General features: G+C 45.8%; 1 protein-coding gene across 1 annotated transcript in view; it reads left to right on the top strand.

The window, feature by feature from the left end:
- Nucleotides 1-5047: 5047 nt before the first annotated feature.
- LOC139048456 (sodium-coupled monocarboxylate transporter 2-like) overlaps nt 5048-7889 on the top strand; it is a 50254-nt gene continuing 47412 nt past the window's right edge. Inside the window, exon 1 of the mRNA XM_070522841.1 lies at nt 5048-5100. The gene's annotated coding sequence lies outside the window, so the exon portion shown is untranslated. The remainder of the gene's footprint in view (nt 5101-7889) is intronic.

The raw sequence follows: 7889 nt of genomic DNA, 5'->3' as shown, positions 1-7889 counted from the left end.
TCAAGTTTATTCAGCCGACACAAAACTAAAATCAGTACCTCGTAAAGCTGTCTAATAATTTGCCATCGCAACCTTTCGGGAGGAACCGCAACCTTTTTTGTTACACAGAGTGGCTAAAGTGTGCATTTTGACACCACCAATTCACTCACGTGTTAGCATCCACAGAGCAGAATTTCTCCTGAAGCGAGTAGTTGGAAAGTAGCGCGGTTTGTGTCCATTAGCGTGCCCGTCCTTGTTTTTCTTTAGTATGACAAATCAACTAGACCGAAATAATGCATTTGTGAGTTCCTGCCTATGTCGGATTGTCCCAAGCGCGCACGCGCCGTCCCGACTCGGAAGACATGCTCTTGAACTAGTTCGGAGAGTTGGTGCAATGCTTGCCAATTACATGCACATGTGAAACATGTGGCACGAAACAGTGAGACCTGTTGATTGCGCATTGATGAACTTGTGAGCGATTTTCAAATGATCGCTTCGGGCAGGCGAGAAGACCGGCCGAGGTTGCAGGAGTTGAGTAGACCTTGCGGATGTACCGGTGAAATGCCGATGCAAAAAAATACTCAAACTGAAATTCCTAATGAAATCTTCAATGAAGCTTTGAAGAGTCAGCAGGTGCCAAGCAACCAGCCGAGATATTTCTTGATGGTTGTAACGTTTTCACGTGTTCTGGTGAGGCACGGCATCTCTTCGAAGGTCTGACAAAAACTGCCAATAACTACATGTGCGAATCTTCTTCTTTCGGGGGGGGGGGGGGGCGTATATTCGCCTTGTGCTGACGTTATATATATGTACGCCTACTTTAATTTTGCACAGATAACTTATTCTTCGTACTTTCTTCATATCTGTATGCTTAAAAAAAAACTAATTTTAGTACTTCTGTATTACAAAACCGTAGATTTGCTTCAGTTTCGCAAGGAATGTTTGTTATTATTTATCCGGAATATACGCCTTATATACTTATATAATCACTGGCTACACAAAGGGCGTTTCCTTATACTCGTTGAATTACAGCCCTTTCATTCCTAAGCGGAAATGTTTATGAGCGAGTTCAAAAATTTTACGTTTCTATGAAAGTGCGATACTCTTGATTTATTAAACTTTCATAGAATGTTTTTCTGCACCCTGCACCTCCACTTTTAATATTCCCGAGTAATAAAGCAGATATAGGCGCTACAATTCTCATGTTTGGGCATAAATGCGCAGAAATTTTAGGCCATTCATTATAACTTGCTATTAAGCAACTGCGATATCATTAGGAGATCGCTATATCGCGACGATATTGGTAAAATCTTGTACGGTATTTAGTTGCTCGCCAACCTACCTGTCGGTTAATCTTTTTGTCACTCACAACTACTTCAACTACTTTACCTAATAAAACGTACATACATAGCTCTGAATCCTTCAGCACCGTGCCACTGATGCAATTAGATTGCTTTTAAGAGTTACCGACAACGTTGCCTCCAAGACACGAAAAACCAAACCGATACTATTTGTACACTGCACGATTGCTTTCTTTTAAGGGTGGACTTCGAGGTGTCGTTTGGACCGACTGTGCGCAGTTCCTGATGATCCTTTGTGCCCCAGCAACTATTGTCGCTAAGGTAATAATTGATTCCATGTCACCAGGTGCCACAATTCACCCACTCAATGACCTGGACATCAGGAAATATACCGCAGGGTAAGCGGACAAAATATTGAGACAACACCTTCTATAATAGCCAACTTGGTGTTGTACCTGGTTCTAAATACCACCTTCCGTGTATGAAACAAATTCGGAGCACTTGCATATCTCAGCATGTATAACTTCCGTCTTCCGAAAGAGATTCATTCTATGCGCCTTTTCAAACCCGATAAGGCTGTTCCGTCCAGCTTCGTAACTAGGTCACCGAAATGTAGAAAGACGAAATAGTTCGGTGACACTGCGTAAGTGTTCATAAATACTGCAGGGGCGCTATAACGTAAAAATATTCCAAACTTTTCTATTCCAATTCTGCTATCAGCCCTCCGCGATTGGTCAAAAACTTTTTTCGACCACCCCCCATTTCACCTGTCTGCCACGCGACGTTAAAAACCGCAATACCTCCCCATCTGATATGATGTATGCACATTGATTATGCATGATTTGGCAGAAAAAAGAAAAACAGTTATTTCTGATTCGACCCCTTTTCGCCATTAGCCCTCGGCTATTGGTAAAATGTTTTCGGGATGCACCCACTTCACCTGCCTGTCACGCGACGTCACAAAACCGCATGAACTCACCGCGTCAAAGTGACGTGTACGCGATAAAGATGCATTAATATGCCGAACAAAACTGAATTTTTTTCGGAATAGCCGCAGGCTGCCCCGTTCCGAAAGGAATAAAAGATAGCTGCCGCCGATCGCTGAGACGCTGGCTACTCGCACCTGCCGGAGAGCATGGGTGTATTTGCGTATAATAAAACTTCTTGCGTGACCGTGTAACGTTTTTAAGCACTTTCGACACGTTTACTACCTCATTCTGCCAACTCTTCTTTGCTGAGGGTCAATTTTAGCGTCATTCTTAAGCTTCCGTTGCATGCCGCCGCGATTTTCGACCAGCCACCACAAGCTATGTAAGGGAAAGCCGACCAATCGCAGACGCCGGCACCACCCTCTTCATCCGGTTATCGGTTTTCAGTGCACTGGCTCTGCCCTAGTGAATTCCTCTCCACTTGAGCGTTCTCCTCGCCTCTTGTCAGCCAATTAGATACAACAAGCCGCTCAGTGTTGGCAATGTTATTCGTTTTTCAAGCAAACAAAAGGGATCTCCTATGAACGAGGAGAGCGTTTGATTGGTCTGTTCAGACAACCCTATGGGTGACCGCCCGGTGCTTGCGTCGGTGGTTACGCAAATTTGACGTCAGGAAATTGGAATAGAAACATATTGGAATAGTTTTACGTTATAGGGCCCCAGTTTTTGGAAAGGCACGTCTCTCGTGACGCCACAAACTTTGAGTGAAATAAAAAAAAAAGTTGGCCACGTCGTCCGAAGGGCGAGAAATTTACAGCTACATGCAGGTTTCGCGTCTTGTTTAAACTGCTCGCAAGGTGATGTATCTCTATGCGGGTGTGACAAGTTTCGAAGCAGCACGCAAGGCAACTTCCGCTGGACATTATAAACAGCCCTGACAGCTGCCAGGCGTCTCAGAATGCTAGCGCCATGAGCGATGTCAGTGGCGTTTCATGCGGTGAACCTCGATACTGCACGAGCGGAGACTGGACGAGACTGACAGGAAGCTGTCGAAATTGGTCAGCGCCCAGTGACCTATCAGGGGTCCGATTCACAAATCTATTCGTTCGTAAGTGTACTTTACCATTGGGTGGTCAACTTAGCTAATAATGTGTCAAGCATCAGGATTGGTGCGAATTTCCTCTTACGAACAATTCTAGGGAAAGAGAGTTTTCTGAATAGTGACCTCACTTCGTAAAGAGCACCAGTGCTCTTTCACTAATGATTTAGACTAAAAGGCCTCCACTGTAAATGAAATGCATTGTGGCCTTTCTTTGCGCTCTGCTATTGCGAAAATTCTGAATAATCAATCAGTCAGGGCCATAGAATTCGATTATAAAACTTTGGTGCTTCAATAATACAGCGTCTATGTTTCATATAGAACAATGCATATGGACAAGGTACACCTCGACGACGGCGAAAATTCGTCAGGCGTGTTCGTATAGATGCTATCACAATAAAAAGAAACGCAGACATTCTGAGCCATGACTTTGAAATCTGCTTCCCTTAACAGATACAGCCTGGACTTTACAAGTGAAGAAAATATATGGAGTTATTTTTTTGGTGCAGCGGCTCCAGTAATGTGCCGCTTGTGCTTTGATCAAGTTGTTGCGCAGAGGTTGCTAGCATCCAGAACACTCAAAGATGCCAAAAGGTAAACTTACGTGCACAATATTTTCCTTAGTTGAAATAACTGCGTAAACCAGAATATAGGTAGAGCCATCTTATTGAAGAAAGGAAGCTGAATTCGCCGCTCGTCTCATATAGTGGTCTTTAGTGGAGTGTAAGTAGATGACTGACCACCTGTTAAGTGCATGTTGGCTAGTGCATAGTCCATGCCCAAATGTGACTGCTGGCTCTTTTTTCTTTGTTGTTGTTTCGTTCCCTTTGTGCCCTTTCGATCGAGGTCGTGTGTGATTATTTTTTGTTTTTGTCTGGAGAGCGATGAGTAATGGAACAAGGAGAAAATTTGAAGAGGCGTTGAAGATAGCATTTTTAATTCCTACGTTTCTGCATTTGCCTAATGATTTCGAAAGCAAGGTGCGACACATGAAAAATTTATTAACTACTATTTGCACCTGGACAGCTGGGAAGTCTTACTGCCAGTTCAACTCAATAAAAAAAGTTATCCGAAAGCTAGAACTCGCTGGCTGTCATGCGAAAATGGACTCTTTTATTACGAACCGCTATTATGGATCAGGTGTTTCGAAATCAGAATCTTAAACTTGAGATACAACCAAATAGTTTTGACGTCAGCAGATAGTTGAGGAAGGTAGGATTTATAACTAATTAGATGCTCCAGAGTATTTAATTGTACGGGAGAGTTCATTATGGCAAACCTGGAATGTATCAGGAAATAGGCAACGACAAATTTTTGCAGGGCTTGATTTTAAGATTCACAAACATGTACTGGTAAATTTGGCTGCATTGTTGTGGGAATATGCCATAATATTTAGCCCATTTATACAGCGTTGCGCCAATGCCGATTAAACGACAAATATTAAAAAAAAGAAGTACCGTTTAAACAGAGTTATAATTAGTAATCTAATGACATACAAAGAACACGTATTTAGTTGGAATGGCATGAGTATAATCCCCAACATAGTGGAAACTAGGAAAGGTTGAAAACAAGCAAGTAATTTAACCGCCTGAAGAGTGGCAACTCTAGGACCCGCAAGCTACTATTTACTAACGCGCCCAATGGTCGTTTGGTAACTTACCTATTTTTTCAATGTTGCTCGTTCAGGCTTTGTCCTTCAGGGATCTACAGGGATCTACAGGATCTTCAGGGATCTACCTGCAAAATTTACGTCATGGCGGTAGCACGCGCTCTGGTCATTCTTCTTTTCAAGGTTTCTTTTGCTTAATCTTTTTTATGTGTATGCTATAGCTGCACATATGCTAAAAAACCTAAAGGAAGCTTAAACATCGCCTTTAAGTGTGGAACGCGATAGCATTCAACGATCCATGACTGCTTCTCACGCTTCCCGGAAAGTGGGGCGCATGCAACCGTAATGTTTGCCAGGAAACGCTGGCCGTAAGCGCTTTTCACGGAGGCGGGCTTTCTCGTAGAAACGCGGGCTCTTGTGTAGGCCTTGATACGACGGAGGCGAGTGCCAGCTCGAGGTATTGCAAGGAACCAGGCGTGCCACTCCGTGGACCCCGAGACAACCGCGTGCCACCGCGCGCTATTGGCGCACGTCGCGGCAGGTCTGTGAATGGTAGAAACGCTGGAAAAGGGGTTTCTTTGAGTTTGTGCGTAACGGGTTTCTGTTTTCTCGTATAGCCAAATTACAATCCGAGTGCTACCATGTCTGTGGGTTGCGTGTAAGTCATAGTTTACGATTTTCTCATGTATTTTCACCTGGGTATGCGTGGTTAGAAAATCTTTCCGGAAACGGCGCCGGACGCGGATGCCGGACAACAACGCTGGATCTTGTGCGACACGGGTTCCCTAACGGTCTCGCGTTAGCATGCACATATGTAACAATAACAGACGCATACATAATCATTATTTTAAGATGTTGCCGCTGTGTTACTGAAGAAATCAATTTGTGATCGTGAGCGTATGGTAACATGGCAAAAATCTACGTAACTGTGGCGACACACCACGACGTCGACGACGACGACAGTGACGACCTGTGCGGCCCGTCGCGCACAAAAGAGAGCATGAGCTGGGGGTGGTAGGGATAGAAAAGAAATAGAGGAGGTGGCATGCTCGAGCGCAGCAGATGCAGGGAAAAGAAGACTGGTTCTGCAAGGCGTTCGAGCAGCCTGCGTTTGAGAGGGCTACCCGGGTGATCCACTGGGCAACCTCCTGCCCGTTTACGCTCCTGCGGATGTCGGTGTCCAGTGCGGCTACCACCGGCCCGCGACAGTTCCCGGCCAGTACTGTTCCTGGTCGACCTCCTATATGACTTGATCTATCGCCGTTCCTGAACATTCGCTCCGCCGCCACCACTCACCCAACACTTCGGCAAGTCGACACGCTACGTTCTGCTCAGCGACCAAATCGTGCCGCCACGGGCGCGACCTGCTGAAGACGACGAGAATGTGAGCGCGAGCAAGGACTTGTAGCGTAGGAACAGCCAGAACGTGTAACATGTATGTGAGTTAATTTGTGACGTGGGCATCATTCTATTTGTATAGTGTATGATATGGTACTTAGTCGCAGTATATGTTATTTACCAACCTAAACGTCCACGGCTCCATCGTTCACCGCACCGCACGTCAACAAACGTGATTGTCCGCTATCTCTACACTACAATACATTCGGCCTTTTTTGTCAGAGGTATTAAGTCGACATTGCTTCAGCGGTTCAGGTTTACCGAAGAGGGTTACTGAATCAAGTTCCGAGAGGCTAAACCCAATAATGGCGAAATAGGATGTCAATTTCAGACAGACGGTTTGGTTGTCTTGATCATTGGCAACAGCTGGGCAAAATCGAAAGGAAATATGACGCCTTGAAAGACAGGGTCGTCTCGGAACAATTTTTGCGTCGATCCGACCAGAAGCTCGCGGTATTTCTGAAGGAGCGAGGTTGTAAGGATTTGGGCAGTTTAGCCGCAACAGCGGATCATTACCTCGAAGCCCAAGGCTTTACACGCGTGGCTAGAGGCGCATATGGCTAGAGTGGGGCGGCGCCAAAGAGCCAGCAAGCGCTCAAGGAAAGCCCCATTGCTTCACAGGTAATAAACGAGGCCACAAGCCGTCAGATTGTTGGTTTGGAACCACAGGTAGTCGATCTGTGAGCAATGTGAAAGGGAAGAAGCCGCAGAGCTTCCCCAAAAACACGAAGGACCGCAACGAGGCTTTTTGTTGCAGTTATGAACGTGGCCAAACAGCGCAAGAAAGCACTCTGCGTGAACAGTGCTGAATTGCAACAGACACCGACGACACCAGATGCGATAAGATTGGTTCGGCTGTGGAAAGCCCCATTGGCCCAAGCTTCGGACAGAACGAATGCCGACAGGGCCAGGCTGTCTGGAAGGTAAACCTGTGACCGTTGCCAGAGATTTAAGTAGCAAGACTGTCATCGTAAAAGGCGCTCTTGTTCCGTCCGAGAAGCTAACTGGAGTATCACGGACTGTTTATTTATTAGACAGTTCTGCTCAATGCCTTCTGGAAGCAGAAGTTCATATTGACTGCGCGTTCTTCAAGGGCACAGTACTTCTCATATGCCTGTAGCGGCAATGTATAATGTTGTGTTTGGCAATATCAACGGCATCTGCCCCTCTCGCGAGTTGCTTGGAAGCGAAGCCGCGCTAAAGCCTGAAGAACGTACAGATGGCTGTCTGCAATGCAAGGGCAACACCGATCCCCTTTGTGACGATGCTGTGGCGGCCGTATCACGATTCAGTGCCAAATCATCACCAAAGTTGCCAGTAGTCATGCCAAGCCCGTTGGACGTTGGTTCCGACAGATTGGCGACAATGGAAAAGGAGCATGGAAGCCTCAGTGGTTGCTTCGCTGAAGTGGGCAAGACTAAAACGACATGATCAACCACTGCCACATTCGTAATCATCAATGGACTTCTCTATTGGCGTTACAAGCCCGTGACACAGAGAGAAGTGGAACAGATGGTTGTTCCGAAGGACCTTCGAGCATCCGTCCTGAAGATCGCGTTCGAAGGCATACTTTC

Source organism: Dermacentor albipictus, chromosome 8 (assembly GCF_038994185.2).
Source record: "Dermacentor albipictus isolate Rhodes 1998 colony chromosome 8, USDA_Dalb.pri_finalv2, whole genome shotgun sequence".
In the NCBI taxonomy this organism is placed as follows: domain Eukaryota; kingdom Metazoa; phylum Arthropoda; class Arachnida; order Ixodida; family Ixodidae; genus Dermacentor; species Dermacentor albipictus.
This window is presented reverse-complemented; position numbering and strand designations above follow the sequence as displayed.